The sequence below is a fragment of the Tenrec ecaudatus genome, chromosome 9, assembly GCF_050624435.1.
Source record: "Tenrec ecaudatus isolate mTenEca1 chromosome 9, mTenEca1.hap1, whole genome shotgun sequence".
Taxonomy (NCBI): Eukaryota; Metazoa; Chordata; class Mammalia; order Afrosoricida; family Tenrecidae; genus Tenrec; species Tenrec ecaudatus.
The window spans coordinates 83,234,861-83,252,208 of NC_134538.1; the positions used below are offsets into that span (position 1 = coordinate 83,234,861).

The 17,348-nt window shown below is 45.9% G+C and overlaps 1 protein-coding gene across 4 annotated transcripts in view; it reads left to right on the forward strand.

The window, feature by feature from the left end:
• OSBPL3 (oxysterol binding protein like 3) overlaps positions 1-17,348 on the forward strand; it is a 235,460-nt gene that overhangs the window by 25,072 nt on the left and 193,040 nt on the right. The window lies entirely within an intron of this gene.

The following is a 17,348-nucleotide window of genomic DNA, read 5'->3' on the forward strand; positions in this document are numbered from 1 at the left end:
AATGTCTTTCATTTGGGATTTGCCCGGTGTTTCTTCCATGATGAGACTAAGATGATGGGTTTGGGGGATGAAGGTCACAGAGGCAAAGTGCTCGACTCATCACGAGTATTGAAGTCAACACCCGAGGACTGTCGGCACAACAAAGGATGTGTGCTCCCGCAGAGATGACAGCCTTGGGAATCCCCCACAGGGCCACTGTGTGTGGGAATTCCGACTCCAAAGCAGTGTTCTAACCAGCGTGACAAGGAACACTGGCGGTGCTAGTTGGGTGGGGAAAGAGGAGGCTGTCTGCTCCTGCGAATCTCCAGTCTTTGTAGACTAGACTCTAGTCTAGTCAGTGTAGGGTCTAGAAACCCTACGATGGGGCCCATGAATTGGAATCAACTCTGGGCAGTGGCTTACCAACATGATCTGTAGCCACTGATGGGAACTTTGATCACCTGGCTGAACAAGTATTTGCCAAGTTTCTCTTTCCTCCTTCTCTGTAGTGGAAGGAAGTCACCACGAACACCTGCACTTGAAGGAATGAGGAATTAGGCTCTACTTCCTTCAGAAAAAATGAGTCCTGCTGTTGTGGCCGGCCAGGTATTGGGCTGCTAACTACAAGCTTGGCAGTTCAAACCCACTAGCTGCTCCACAGGAGATTGCTCACTCCTCTGAAGAGTTATAGTCTCAGAAATCCTATATACCGGCATCAACTTCATGGCAGTGGTTTGGTTTGGGGGTTTGGTCCTTGAGAGCAAAGGAGCTACGTAAATTATTTGGAATTCTTTTGTGTAGGAGATTTGGTGGTTCTCCCCCCATTTATTTGTTGCACGATTATTTGTATCAAGATCAACTCAAGGGTATTTTTCCAATAGAGCTTTTCAAAATTTTTTGCTCACATTGCCCCTAGCTTTGGCCATTGGTAGTTCTTTCAGATGGCTCTTGTGCCCAGCTTTGGCACTACAAAATGTTCTAGGCCCTTTTTGTTTTCAATGCTGTCTTGATGCACTTAATTAATTTCACCACTCACCACTCACCCACCCACCGCATGGGTCAGCACCCACCACATGGGTCACCACCCACCGCATGGGTCACCACCCACCACATGGGTCGCCACCCACAGTGTGAAAACCACCGATTTAGCTCCACCCTCACATGTTAAAGAAATTGTCACCTTAATAGGGGAAATGGCTTATCTCAGGTCACACCTGCTTAGTAGCAAATCCAGGACCAGGGCCTAGCCCTGTGAACTTCTAGGCCTGTGTCCTTTCTATGACTTCATGCTAACAAGCCGGATCATTCAGAATCCAGTTCAGTTTACTCACGGGCTCCTCCCAGTCCTTAGGCAATCAGACGTGAACTTGAATGGACGTTTTATTGCTTGCCCAGGACATTGATATCAGCTAGAAGAGGTAACAGGTGCTGGCGTGGTCCCTGCCTTTGGAGGCAGCCATGGGCATCTGTGTCGTCCAGTCACAATGGGGTTTTGTAATGTGTGAATTACGGAGGTACTGAGTGTCATTGCAACTGCAGTTGAACCATAGCTGGCCACCCTTGTTGCGGAAATGAGAGCAGAAGAGAGGCTTTTTGTATTCCCCACTGTCTTCTTGGGGGTTCTCCCCCTTACCATGGGGTAAAGCAGAAAAAAGGGACTTTAAACAGCATCACCCCTGACCCCTACCCCCTAACCCCAGAACCTCACTTCATCCTATGAACTCTCAAGACCCAAACAACCTGGTGTTAGTATCGGGTATGAATAATCAGTTCTATCAAGCATTGTGGGTTCGCCGTGAGAGGATGTGTATTTCTGCCATCCCTCCACAGGACCCTAAGATGTGGGGACTCTCATAAAACTAGTATGTTTTATTGTCATTTCTCAGACTATTTCATTGCAAAAGTTTTTAATATGTTTTTTAATAATTAAGAACAGGAGCTTTGTCTGAGGAATTATTCCTGGAAAGGGCGTTAAGGGAATAAGGCAACATTTGTGTGAAAGGGCTAGTAACCCAGCCTACCCGCTTAAAGAAAATGTATTGGTGTATGTAGCTACAAAGTCTACGGTTGGGCTAGCTTCAGGCCTGACTGAAACCAAGGGCTCAAGTCATGTCATCTGCACCCTGCTTCTGGCCATCGCCGCATCTGTTTTCCTGTGACTTCCTTCTCAGGCAGGTGTTCTCCATGAGGTGCCTCTTAGCCATCACACACGTGCTTTCTAAGGGCCATCAAGGAAGCCCTACTAGTTCTAGGGATGCCGGTGGGCTCTGGTTGTCCCTGCCCAGACCAGTCTCTCATTGGCCGGGCCATGTGTTCCCTTTGGAGCCAGGAATCAGGCCGTTTCCTTGGAGGAATATGGAGCTGTTGAAAGAAGAAGGGTGAGTGTACTGGGCAGGCAGAAAGAATGGAGAGCCTTTCCAGTATTGTAAGAATTCAGGGAGAACGTTTCATAAATAAGTACATTCCCAACTTGGATGCTGTCCCTTGTTGTTGTTCAAAAACTAGAAACCAAACTCACTGTCCACTGACCTTTATTGACCCTAACAGACAACCAGAACTCCCTCGATGCGTTTTCAGAAACTGTGACTGTTTACGGGGGTAGAGAGACTCATCTTCTCCTGCAGAGCAGCTGGCAGATCCCAGCCACCCATCTGTGGTTAGCGTCTAGCGCATGACTCCTGAGATCACCGGAGATCCTCGTTCTGGTTGTTCTGTGCTGCCAAGTCCGTGTGGGCTCATAACGATCCCCTAGCACAAAGTAGACCCCCACCATAGGTTTTCCTAGGCTGTACGCTGTATGATGCAGCAGACTGTATATTGAGCTGCCAGTGGAAGACCGGCAGTTCAAACCCACCAGCCACTCCATGGGAGAAAGACCAAGCTCTCTGCTCCCGTAACGATTCACAGTCACATTTCCAGTGTTGGAAACCCTGCTCAGCAGTTCGGCTCTGTCCTACAGGGTAGCTCTAAGTCTGAATGGACTGAACCGCAGTGCCTGGGTACATTTTGGGGGAAGAGTTCACCAGGTATTTCTCTTGTGGAGCTGCTGGGTGGTTTGAAACCACCAACCTTGTGGTCCGCTGCCAAGTACTTCACCTCCGTGCCCTCAGCGCCCCTCAGGCTTATTTGCTCCATCCGTTTGCATGCTGCTCCTTTCTCTTGTAGAGCTGGAAGTTCTTCTACAGGGAGGTGCTAGTCACTGCTTTTTCTAATGTCCTGCCCTCTTGCTCTTCCTTCTGCCCAAATCAAAGCTGATTTCAGTTAGCCTCGGCAAGGGGATGGGGATATTGCTCCCCTTTAATCAGGTCCTCCTTGAGCAATTGATGATGGTTTCTGATGGAATGGTGAGCACAGACATTAACAGACTGGTTTTGCCAATGGGGACAATGAGGTAACTTCTTCATTTCTCCCTTTTCCCCTTCGATGCTAGTCTTGATTTGGATCGTTAGCGGTTAATCTTAATCCTTTCCTCTCTATAAGAGAGAAGAAACACACACACACACACACACACGAGGGGTTTTCACAAAGTTTATGGAAGAATAGAATTAAAAAATAATGAAAATTTCCACCAATTTTTTGAAACTCCTTTGTATATGGGTGTGTGTGTATGTGTGTATAACTATAGATATACACACCGAAACTCACTGCCATTGAGTTGGTGCTGACTCATAGTGACCCAATTGGACAGGGTAGAACTGCCCCTGTGATTTTCCGAGACTGTGACTTCTAACCACAGTAGAAAACCTCATATTTATCTCACATAGCTGGTTGGTGGTTTCAAACTAGTGACCTTGTTGTTAGCAGCCCAGTGTGTAATCACTGTGCCCACAGGCCTCCCTCCTTATACATACACGAAGTATACATGTGTATGACAATGAGTAGCCAGTTATACTGACTAGTATCACCTTTGTCCTGAGGTAGACAGACTGATATTAAAATCTTGATAACACTTAGTCCCTGATGGCACAGGCAACTAAGGCTTTGGCTACAAAGACACCTCGGAAGACAACCCCTGTTGTCTGCTCCTCTAACTGCATGAGGTCCACACGAGTGACAGCAGCAGCCATTGTACTGTTCCATGCAGTGGACTCGCCTAAGCTAGTTTTGTGCCCTAACATGAGCTGTGAGTTCCACTGAGTCACCATTTTGGTGTCTTCTATCAGGGAGTGGAAATTTGGCTGTAGGACACCCCCACCACCCCCTTGTAGTTGTTAGGTGCCATTGAGTTGGCTTCAACTCCTAGCGCCCCACTGTCCAGCAGGAGGAACCACTGCCTGGCCCTGCGTCATCTTCAGTTGTTATTATGCTTGAGCCCATTGCTGCAGCCACCGTGCTAGTCCAGCTCACCGAATGCCTGCATCACTTTTGCTGCGCCTCTGATTTACTAAAGCATAATGTCCTTCTCCAAGTGCTGGTCCCCCATAAAACTGACAACATGAAATTCAGGTCTTTTCTTCACATCTCCATATGAGCCATTTCAAATCAAGTTAACACTGCCAAGTTCAGAAGAAGGCAGATAAGTATTTGGACCGAGTAGCAGTTTCAGAGTGCTTTGATAGAAAGGATTTTTAAAAATCGGTCCCTTTTAGCACACAGAAAAGTGAGTTTACTGTCGGTCGATTTGGTTGGCCTTTTCTGTGTGTGTATGGAACATTGCTTGACTAGTTCTATGCCCTTCAATTTTTATTTTTTAATTTTGAAGTATTTGTGTCAAGATTCACAAAAACCGTTTCGATTAGCTTTTCATTCATCTCCTCACCATGGGTGTAGGGCATGCTTTTGTATTATGGGAGTATTTTTAGAAGACTAATGAGTTGGAAGGGTTTGTGTTTCATTTCTCTTGCTTTCCCTCTATTCAGGCACCCGCGTTTGCCATTAATTACTACTTCCATGACTCTCTCTTTGTCTGTTTGTGCAGTGTTTTAAAATAATATTGGGAGGAGAGCTGGGCACAGTGGCACATATCTGTGTTGTAATAAATAGCTAGGCTGTTTCTTCTGGGGGAATCTTGACAGATGCTTCATTTAAGAATAATAGGTGTTTGGGTCCCGTTTCATTTAATGTGCTGTTCCTTAACATTATTCTTTCTAATCTCTGGTCACCTGATTTTTTTTCCTTAGTTAAAAAAGAATCAAAATCCTTGCGGCTTCTGTATTTTTTCACAAATAGAAATTGCTTTATCTGAAATCTCTTTTCACCTGCAGGCTTTGAGGTCAGCCAACTGGGTTTTGCAAGTACCTGATAATCACCATGATATTCATGCAGGTGCTTTTAAAAGGTCTGTTTGGAAGGTTTATTGTGATTGAGAGGTGCCCCAAGCCTGCCTGGTCCCACAGTGTAACCCAGGATTGGATCTGGATCATTTGTGTCCAGAGGATTTTCACTGGCTGAATTTTAGAAGTAGGTCACCAGACCTTTCTTCCTAGTCTCTCTTAGTGGCAATGCAAGCCTCCAGGGACAGATAGGTGATGACGGCCTGAGTTGCATTGACCAGGAATCAAAACCAGGCCTACTCTATCAAAAAACTGAAACGAATCTCACTGCCATCAAGTCTGTCCCAAATTACAGCAACCCTGTTGGATAGGGGAGCATAGCTGCTGTAGGCTTCCAAGACTGTAACTTTGTATGGGCGTCAAAAGCCTCATCTTTCTTCTGAGGAGTGGCTGGTGGTTTTGAACAAGTGACCTTGCAATTAGCAATTGGACACATAACCATTGTGTCATGGGGCAAGACTTCCATCTCTGAATTGTCTCTCCTCTTTGTAGGTTTAGCCTACTGATTGTTATTTGTGGGAAATGTTGAATTGAAGTGGAGGAACATGCAGAACATCACACAAAGCATAAATGCATGGCTTAATGTGATTTCATCAGATGAACACTTCTGCGTAACTGGATCCAGATGAAGAGACAGAGTATTAGCAGCTCCCTGGACGCCGCTGTCGCTTACATCTAGCCCTTCTCCCTTCCCACAAATGGTAACAAGCGGAGTTGCGGCGGCAGCATCAGATTAGCGTCCACTGCTGTGCACGCATATACGTGGGATTGTGCAAACTCTTGGGGTCAGTGAGATGCACTCATATTTTGATGTGTACTTGTAGTTGGTTCATTTCCTTTGCCGATGACTATCGACTATACCGTACTGTAATGTATGAATCCCTTCGATTGCTATTACATGTGGGTGCATGCACACAAAGAAGCATTTCTATTTCCCCCCACTTTGGACTGGTAATGATCACGGCTGCTAGGAACAGTTTGGGACATAACTTCTGGTGAGCACACGGGTGCTTTTTTGTTGGACATAAACCTAAGAGCGAGGAGTCTTGGTGTCATAGGGGGTGCGCATTGAATAGCTAACTGCAAGGTCAGCAGTTTGAAACCAATTGAAAGGCAAGGCTTTTGACTCTTGGAAAGAGTTACCCGTCTCAGGAACGCACAGGGATAGTTCTGCTCTGCCCAGCAGGGTCACTGTAAGTTGGAATTCACTCAGTGGCAGTGAGTCTATTTTTTGGGTATACTTTGGAGTAGAATTGCTGTGTGATGTTGTTGTTGTTAGGTGCCATTGAGTTGACTCCAACCCAAACCGACCCTATGCAAGCAATGTTGTACCACCTGCGTATCTCAGGTTGTTAATAAGCCTTCCACCAATCCTGATGCCACGTTCTTCTTCATACAATCCAGCTTCTCTGATGATTTGCTCAGCATACACATGGAAGAGTATGGTGACTGGGTACAACCCTAATGCACACCTTTCCTGATTTTGAACCAGACAATATTCCTTGTTCTGTTTGCATAACTGCCTCTGATCCTTGTACAAGTTTCTCATGAGCCCAATGAAGTGTTCTGGAATTCCCATTCTTCTCAATGTTATCTACAGTGTATTGCAGTTCACCCTGTAAAATGCCTTTGCGTAGTCAATGAAGCACCAGTCAACATCAATTCCATTTCATTTTTGTCCACTTTCAATTTTCCAGTTTTTCTGCATTCGTACTTCGCACATTCCAAGTTCCGATCATTAGAAGCTTTTTGCAGCTGTTTCTCTTTACCTTGAGTCCTGCCCTGTCAGGAAACACAGATCCCGAAGTTTGAGCTCCCAGAAGCTTTACAGGATTATGTCACTCTGGTCGACTCGCCTCCAAGAATCAGCTCCTCTTGAGTCCCATTTCCAGTGTCCTCAGACCTGAGCGGCCCATCCTCCAGCAGTATCTCCAACAAGGTGCTGCTTCCCGTTAGGCTCAGTATTTGACTGTGCTTTGATGCTGTGCGCAAGGACTTCAGCGGCTTCTTCCTCCGAAGTGGAGAGCCAAGTCCCTCTTCATTGTCTGTCTTACTCTGGAAGCTCCGCTGAAACCTGTTCACTTTGGGTGAGCCTGCTGGCATTGAAAATACCATGACATGGCACAGCAACACACAAGTCACCACAGTATGACAAACTGGCAGATGGGAACTGGAAACACAGGGAATCCAGGACAGGTGAACCCCTCAGACCAGTGGTGAGAGTGGTGATTCGGGAGGCAGGAGGGAAGGTAGGGGTAGAAAGGGGGAACCAATCACAAGGATCTCCATATAATCCCCTCCCTGGGGGATGGACAACAGAAAAGTGGGTGAAGAGAGATGTTGAACAGTGTAAGACAAGGAAAAAATAACTACATAAATTATCAAAGGTGTGTGAGGGAGGAGGGGAAGAGGGAAAATGAGGAGTTGACACCAAGGACTCAAATAGAAAGAAAATGTTTTGAGAATGATGAGGACAACAGATGTACAAATGCATCTGACACAATGGATTGTGATAAGAGTTGCATGAGCCCACAGTAAAATGATAAAAAGAAATCAGTTCCTCTTTATAACTTTCTTTGCCTTTTCCTCTCCAGTTTTCGGTTTCCTTACAACTTTTTCCTAATAACACCCCATGGAAATTTTGTGTTCTTTGAGAGAATCTGTCAAGATTACCCCTTTGGAATCTCCAAAAAACTGACACCATCACGTTCTGAGCTGACTTCTTTGCCCCTTGGATGCTACCCTTTTAGTTGGACTTTTTTCTCAGACAGCCTAAAGAAACTGAAAGGAGCTCTGTTGGCATAGCCAGAGAATCACGAGGTCTGCGCTTCAAACCCAAACGGAGACAAATGAGGCTTTCTGCTCCAGGAAAGATTTACAGTCTTGGAAACCCACAGAGCCAATTCTACTCTGTCCCCGAGGGTCACTACAAGTCAGAATAGACTCGATAGCTGTGAGTTTGGACTTGGAAAGAGACCAAAGGAGCCCTGGTGGTGTTGTCTGATAAATCACTGCACTGCCAACCACAAGGTCAGAGGTTCAAACCCACCAGTGTCTCCTGGGGAGACAGATAAGGTTCTCTGCTATATAGAGGCATTATGAGTTGGAATGGCACTGAGTGAATTAAGGAGACGAAGACAAATATATGACTGAGGGAATTTTCAGTCATCCACTGAGTGCAGGGACATGTTTGAACACGTTTGATTTGGAATACATCTGTGTAGATATGAACTGGATCCCTGGGAGCAGTATATTTTGACATCCTTGTATGCTAACCGTCTGTCGTATGATAGCATGTATGTATTATGGGTGCGGAGGCAATGAATCTATTTGAATAGATCAATATGAAATGGATTCCATTGGCTTATTCTTGAGGGAATTAGGTATTTCCAAAGAGATTTCTACTGTGCCCACTTTTGTAACATTTGGATTTAGAACCGTAGAATGTGTTGCCTATTCAAGATAATTAAAAATCCCCTGCATCAGCCTCAAGGAATAAGATAATGGCAAAGTTCCAATTGCAGTTTTATAACTCTGCCTTTCGTTACTATTTGTGCCCTATGCTAGAGTTTCTAAAATCCTTTCTGATATGCTTCTTCCTTTATTCCTGAGGAAGCAGCTTTGACTTCTGTTCACACACAAGAAAACGGAGGCTTTCATATGTAAGCAGTTTGCACGCTCGTTCAGTGGCCAGTCTTAGATCTGAGAACATTGAGTGCATGATTCAAGAAAGTACTTCATTTGCTGTCATTTTGTTATTAAGAGGACAGAAGACAAAACACTGTAGGTACTTTTAGCCAGAATGCATACATACCAAATAATAGTCATTGAAGCATAATAACTTGAGAAGTGTTTACTAGCAACTTTTACTGACATCGTTGCCTGTGTCCCTATTGCCAGCATCATAGAGTGCATAGCTGTTCACCCCTCTCTTAGTTATCAGGCGCTGTGATAAGAGAAATGCCACAAATAGACATTTACTCTCGTTTCCAAGGGAAGCCTTTCTCTCTCTGTTGACTCTGGGGCAAGTCCTCGTCCCCTTTTCACGTCCGTGCGCCTGGCCAGCGTTCTTGGAGATCTCCATGTGCCTTGACGTGCCCCTGGGTCTATGAAATTCTCAGTGGCAGAACAGGGAAGCCAAAGGACGGATTGGAGGGCTCCTGCCCCTTCTTGGTAGTTAGGAAGTTTCTCTGCTTGATTGTTTAATCTGTGTTACATCTTAAAGGATATTGACTTAAAGTACTTCCTAATTTTTCAGATTGTGTCCTGCCTCATTAACATCCTAGGATTTACAACACAGAAGATCGTTGTGTCTGGTTGACATACACTGGGGGTTGGGGGTGGAGGTGGTGCGGTGCACACATTCCATTCCGCCCAGTCCTCAGACTGGCTGGCTGACACCGTTGGGTTGTTTGAATCTCTTACTTGCATGGATGCTCTGGGGAAGGTGTGGGAGCCCCAGGCACTGGGATGCAGGGGGCTGGTGGGCGGGGGCTGACTGGCCTCCTGGGGGCCCTGCAAGGGTGAGGTGCTACACACCCACACTGCTCAGCCCTGTGGGTTCCCATGGCACCGCCCTGTGAGGGGGTGGCCCTGGCCACTGAGGGGCCAGCCGGAGTTCAGGCTCCTGAAGCCCTGTGCACAGCCTCCACTCTGTGCCCTCCCATCGTCTCTGGGGAAGCACCCGGGGCCACTGGGCTGCAAACTGCCCCAGAGCAAATGTACAGTTTCAGTTGTTTATTGTCATGATTCATACCTTTGTTATACAGATATGACCATAGCAACCTTCTGGGGTGATTGAATGAGGATGGATGAGCCTAGAATTCACCCCTGGAAATAATATCTGGCATGCACAGTATATGTGTAGGTACATGGTGCCAGCAGTTTAAACCTAATTTTGTAGCTTCTACCTGTCCTACATCATGATAAATAGAGAAAAGGCTGAAGTTGTCAAGGATTTTGTCTGACTTGGATCCACAATCAAATGTTCATGGAAGCAGCAGACAAGAGATCAAAAGACTTAATGCTTTAGGCAAATCTGTTGCACAAGACGTCTTTAGAATAAGAGGTTACTTTGAAGAACAAGGATGTTACTTTGAGGACAAAGGTGCACCTGGCCGAGCCATGGCATTCTCTATTGCATCATATGCATGTGAAAATGGGACATTGAATCAGGAAGAACATAGAAGAATAGATGTATTTGAATTGTGGTGATGGAGAAGAGTATTGAAGGTGCCATGGACTGCTAAAAGGACAAACATCTGTCCTGGAAGAAGTATGGCCAGAATCTCTGTAGAGGGAAATACCTATTTGAAGGCAACTAATAGCAACAATACCCATTGTAGGTAGGTTTAGATGCACATCATTTACATTGGGCACACCATCTGGGAAAAAACCTAGCACAGATGGGAAAATCATAACATGGGGGGGAAAGGCAGGGCCACAGGGACAAATAAAAATAATCTAAAAGTTTTAAGACCAACAATGAGGCCAAGTTCATAACCATAGTGTATTCGAGCTTAAATTCTGAGCACCTCAGTTGAAGAAGGTAATGAATGACATTGAAAGCCTCAAAGCCATTTTCAGAGTCCCCACAGGGATTAAACTCCACTGAATTCTTTCTGACTCTTGGCCAGAATGTGATTTATCTTGCCCTCAGGCAGTTGTAGTTGTTAGTAGGTGCCCTTGAGTCAATTCTGACCAACAGCGGCCCTAGGCACAGCACAAGGAAACATTGCCCCGTCCTGTCTCATCTCACAATTATCCCTATGCCTGAGTCCATTGTGGCAGCCACTGAGGCAATCCATCTTGTAGAGGGTCTTCCTCTTCTTTGCTAGCCCTCCACCTTGCCCAACATAATGCTCTTCTCTAGTGATTGGCTTCTGACAACATGCCCAAAGAGTGTATGACCAGTCTTTCCATCCTTGCCCCTTTGGAGCACTCTGGCCTTACTTCTTCCAACCCAGATCGGTTTGTCCTTGGTACTTTCAATCTTCTTGACCACCCCCACCGGTTCAAATGCACCGATGCGCCTTTGGTCTTCCTTACTCAACATCCAACGTTCACATGCGTAGAACGTGATTGGAAATACCATGGTTTAGGTCAGGCATTGCTTAGTCCTTAAAGTAACATCGTTGCTTTTCAATACTCTGAGGAGGTTTTGTGCAGCAGATTTCCCCAATGCAGTGCGTCTTTTGATCTCTTGATAGCTCCCATGAGTGTTTATTATGAATCCAAGCAAGACAAAATTCTGGACAAGTCAACCTTTTCTCCATTTACCATTTACCGATCTGACCTATTGGTCTAGTTGTGAATATTTTGATTTCTTTACATTAAGTCATAATCCGTACTGAAGGCTGCCATCCTTGGTCCTCATTAGCAAGTGCCTCAAGTCCTCCTCGCTTTCAGCAAATAAGGTTGTGTCATCTGTATATTGCGGGGTGTTAGTAAGTCTTCCTCCAATGCCAGTAGCACATTCCTCTCCATAGAATCCAGCTTCTCTGTCGAATTGCTCAGCATACAGACTGAATAAGTATGGTAATAGCTTACAACCCTGACACACACCTTTCCTGATTTCAAACCAAGCATTCCCTTGTTTTGTTTGCTCAACTGCCCCTTGATCCAGGTACAAGTTCCAAATGAGCACAGTGAAGTGTTCTGGAGTTCCCATTCTTCTCAAGGTCATCCACAGTTTGTTATGCTCCACACAGTTGAACGCCTTGGCACAATCAACAAAGCACAAGTAACCACTTTCCTGCGATTCTCTGCTTTGAGCCAAGATCCCTTGGTATCAGCAATGGACAGTATTAAGTGGATTACTCCCACTCCCTCTCCAGCCAGACCAGGGAGGGACAGTCTCTCTTGGGGACTCCCCTGGGTCTGGCCTTGATGGAGATCACCTTACCGGGGGTGGTACTTGGGGTTGAATAACCATGAGTTATGCCATATCCATTATACCCTAGTCACCTTGGTCCAAAGGCCCTGAACCAAGCTTCTGTCTCACATAATGGTTGTGTCCCAATTGTGGTTCTGTTCGTCATTCAGTAGTCCCACCTGTAACTGTGATGTATTGATCTTCCACCAAGCATGCTTGTGTGACAGTTTCTTTGCCCTCCCATGACCTTTAAAAACTCTGTATCCCAGCAAATCCTGGGACACCATTGTGATGTATCTGTGTGTTTGTTCCATTTAAGATTTAATAAATCTCCTCTTTAAATTAGATGTCAGGAGACAGGTGAGAGTCTTTGCTCCCATAAAAGAGTTACAGAGGGGCAGTTCTACTCTGTCCTATGGGGTCACTATGAAATGGAATTGACTCATTGTCAGGGAGTTCAATTTTGAGTTTTGGGTACATCATATTTGATATAAGGGTCTCTGTGTACCCTAATAGAGCAGTAAACCCTTCTTTAGAAACATTTGCATCATGAGGACAAGGCAGCCAGGACGATGCCCCGCTCGATACAGGAGAGGACACGGAAAAGGCACTGAGCATTCCAGTACTTTGCTCCTCAGCGCTCTGTGCGAACAGATACGTGGAGTGAGCAGATGGGAAACGGAGCCGGGGTAGGGAAACTGGGCGCAGCATACAGTCACCTCTCTGCTGGCACACGCCAACTAAGACACACCACACAGACTGCCATGGAGTTGATGCCAACTCACAGGTAGAACTGCCCACTGCGTGTCCGGGACGGCAACTCTTTAGGGGAGTAGAAAGCTCCATTTCTCTCCGCTGCCATATATGGAACGTAGAAATTGCCCAGGAGAACTGAAAGGGTGGTTCACGCGAGCCTTATCGTGCCTGCCTAACGCTTGTCCTATAGAGTCCACTGAGTGACGGCTAGTTTGGTTTCGGTGAGGGAAGTTTATGTGGGGGTGAGGGCGTCTTGGGGGTTCAGCGGTTCAACCCCTCTTCCCAGGTTTGGTTCCGTGCCTGCCCTTGCCCCGCAGTACTGCGGCAGTAGAAGCAGCATGAAGAGCAGCAGGGTTCTCAGCGTCCCCGGCAGCCTTTCTTTCTGTTGTTCGTGGGCTTGGTGCGAGTGGGGGCCCAATTCCACCACAGCTAACGGCCAGTGTATTTGTTATTTGTAGGAAGTGGTGTAAAGAGGATTTCTTTTCTTCTCCAGGATCTGTGTGAGAGAATTGGCCAGGCACCACTCAATGGTATGGTTGGAATGGTGAGAATACTGTTGGATCTAAGTACCTCCCTTTGAAAAGAAACACTCAGGTTAAGTGGGTCTCTAGTACATGTGTTTATAGGAATTCAAGTAATACAACTGATTCTTGGCACGCCGTAATGATTCCCACAATGGTGCGGAACTTTTAGAGCTATTTTGGTCGGATGCCTTACTTCGTAATTGAACGATTTTGACATCTGCACAGAGAAAGAATTAAACAGCAACAGTCTCCCGTGCAGAGAAGAAACAAGCACTTCATGTCTAAAGATATGTAAGTTTGAAAAGAAAATATGAATCCCAAGTGTTTGACTAGGAAGACCACGGTATGGAATAAGACTGCCAGGTGATTCCTGAGAGTGTCTGGCTCTGGTGACTTTGTATTTGGACAGCATAGCACTGTGCTTGCCCTACATAAAAACTATCTATTTTTCTTGTTGCAGAGGATGTAGTAGAACCAGAAAAGAGGAAGAGGGGTTTTGAGTGGAGAAAAGCTTTCGGGGGGCTCTTTGGGGCTCCAGTGGTAGCCATTCGTTTTCGCTGAGTATCTTTCAATGCCTGTCCCAGTGATGATGACTGTAAGGTGTGCTGCTTGAGTAGTGGGCTGCCATCCTTAAGGTCAGCAGTTCGAAACCACCAGCCACTCCTCTGGAGAAAGATGGTGCTTTCTACTCCGGTAAAGACGTATACTCTTGGAAACTCACAGGGGCAGTTCAGCCCTGTCTTACATGGCTACTATGAGTTGGCATTGACTCAATAGCAGTGAGTTTTCTTTTTGTCACTGTTGACAGTTGACTAGCATGAAGGTTATGCTCAAGGAGCTCTATTATAACGATATGTCTTAACAATATGTAGCAAGAGCCATCCTGGGATGTGCTGTCCATGTGATTAAGTTTTTAATGGTGTACACATGCCCTCGATCATTTAATAAATGGATCCTCTATTGCAGCGGTTCTCATCCTGTGGGTCTTGACCCCTTGGGGGGTCAAACAACCCTTTCACAGGGGTCGCCCAATTCATAACAGTAGCAAAATTACAGTCATGAAGTAGCAACAAAAATAATTTTATTAATTTTTTTATTTATTTATTTTTTCAAAAATAATTTTATACATGGGGGTCACTACAACATGAGGAGCTGTATTAAAGGGTTGCGGCGTTAGGAAGGATGAGAACCACGGCTCTAGTGGGTTTTGATCTAAAGCGATTGAGGCTTTACTCATTTATTCTTTGATGAAGCGTTTATGGAGCGCCTACTGTGCCCAGCTCCTGAGATTTGCTGGAGGTACATGCCCTTTCTGTTTAAACATCCTACCTTCTAAGTGGTGAGCTCTTGAATCAGTGATACTAACTGACTTTCTTTTTTTTAAAAAACATTTTATTAGGGGCTCATACAACTCTTACCACAATCCATACATACATCAATTGTATAAAGCACATCTGTACATTCTTCGCCCTCATCATTTCCAAAGCATTTGTTCTCCACTTAAGCCCTTTGCATCAGGTCCTCTTTTTTCCCCTCCCTCCCCACTCCCCCCTCCCTCATGAGCCCTTGATAATTTATAGATTGTTATTTTGTCATATCTTGCCCTGTCCGATGTCTGCCTTCACCCCCTTTTCTGTTGTCCGTCCCCCAGGGAGGAGGTCACTCATAGATCCTTGTAATCGGTGCCTGCTCTGCTCGCTGACAATGCTAATCTGCTTGATTTCACACCGAGGACAGGAGAAAAGGACTGAGGCAGCTTTCAGATGAAGATTTGCACGTCTGGTCATAATCACACAGACATGTGAGCAACCTTTCCTGCAGGGAAAGGAAATGAGAAACTGCTAGTATGATTATCTCTGAGAGAAACTCCAGGGAAGAATTACTTGGCTTGGAAAGGTAGGGGCTACCTCGTCGGTAGAGCTAACACAGGAGCAGCTTCGGCTGTCTGTCTGGCTTCAACCTGCAGATGGATTGCCAGAGCTTATTCGAGTGATGAAGCAAAACTGCCTCTTCAGGTCTTATTGGGTTGGAACAGGTCCAGAGTTGTTTTCAGTGAGGGATAGGAGTGGAGGGGAAGTAAGGGTATGGTTGTAATCTAGAAACCCTGGTGGTAGGATTTCAAAATGTTGTTACTAGGTTTAGCTAACGGTGCACGTGTTGGCAGAAAACTCCGTGGCACAGTTCTACTCTCTACTTAGAGTTACCTTGAGTCAGAAATCAACTTGAGGGCAGCTAACCCCCACAACATCAGGGCTGAGGGATCCTGGAACTGACCCTACCATAGTCGCTAACCCCAGTAATGACCCTCTGCTGAGCCAGCTCCAACTCATTCCGACCCCACGTGGAACATATAGAGCTGTGCTCTCGCGGGTTTCCAAAAGCTGGGTTTTTGGACGTAGAGGTCCAGGCTTTGCTTTGGAGGCATCTGTGGAGGGGCTTGAGTCTCCAAGCTTCAGGGAGTACCTCTTAGCCGTGCTACCCAGGAGAAAGACTGCAGGGTTTTGTCTGTAAATGCGCATTTGCTCAGCATTAATTGCGTTGAAACCGATGAAAAACTCAGAGCTCCCAGACTCCTGAGGAGACCCACATGAGAGTCTTTTCTGATCACAGCAACATCTAGAATGTTATACCAATTTCAGATAATTCTTAAGGGATATTAAAGATGATTTTTCACACAGGCACAAGGAAGCCATACTTTCAGAGTTTTCATTCTGCTAAAGTGTATATGTCAAGTGTCCAGAGATGTAGGTAGCCAGCTGTGTGATTAGCAATTTCATGACACAGGGCAAATCTTGAGCTCTGTGGACCCGAGGTTCCCATGTCGACTCTAAAAGCTGTACACTCCAACATGAAGAAAAAAGAAATCTTCACAGCTGAGCCCAAAGCAACAATATCATGATAAATAGATGTCCGCTGATGTTGTCAAAAATTAGACCATGGAAGGGGCAGTCAAGAAATGATGCTTTGCATTAGGCAAATCTGCTGCAAGAGACCTTTTAAAGTGTTGAAAAACAAAGATAATGCTTTGAGGACTAAGGTGTACCTGATCCAAGCCAGGCTATTTTCAGCTGACTCATGTACATGTGAGAGCGGGACAGTGACTAAAGCAGGTGTAAGAAGAATGGATGCTCTTGAATTATGGTGTTGGTGAGAATATTGAGCAAACACCTCTTGTGTGGGGAGTACAGCGAGAATGCTCCTTAGAAGTGAGGAGGGTCTGTTAGTCGGGTACTTTGGAGAAACAAATCACAGAAGCCCATGTGGAAGAGAGAGCTTTAGATAAAGGGTAGGTGCACATCAAGAAAACATCCCAACCCAGTGCTGCCCAAGCCACAAGTCCAACATTAACCCGGATGTCTGACTAATCCACAAAGTCCCTCCATCTCACAAAACACATACTATGATGCCGACTGTAGGAGGAAAGCCGAATCAGTGAGCGTGTAAGCATCTCAGCGCTGGCAGGGGTCTCCACACGACTGCTCCAGCACCCAGGGCTGCATCGGGGTAGGTCCATGTGGCCTCTCCTTGGGGATGTCTTGTAGGAAGTGAGCCTTGCCAGCTGAAGCAGGGAACTGGCTAAGGCAGCTGCACCCTGGTCCAACCATCAGAGAGCAAGAGACCCAAGAACTAGAAAGGCAAGGCTCACCAAGCCATTTATCCCTCTGCCCTTCAATTAACCCCGCATGTGTTTAACAGCCAGGTTGACACAATAAGCTAACTACCTCAGAGGACAAGACTCTGTCTTCCATATGTTGGATGTCCCTGGAGTAGTTGGTAGAACAGCATGCTTAGTAAAGTAGAGGGTTCATTGACAAAGAGGAAGACCTTCCATGAGAAGGATTGATGATATGGTGGCCACAGTGGGCTGGCACATAGCAAGGATGGTAAGGCTGGCACAAGCCTGAGCAGCGCTCGCTTGTACCCAGGGTTCTGTTCTCTGTT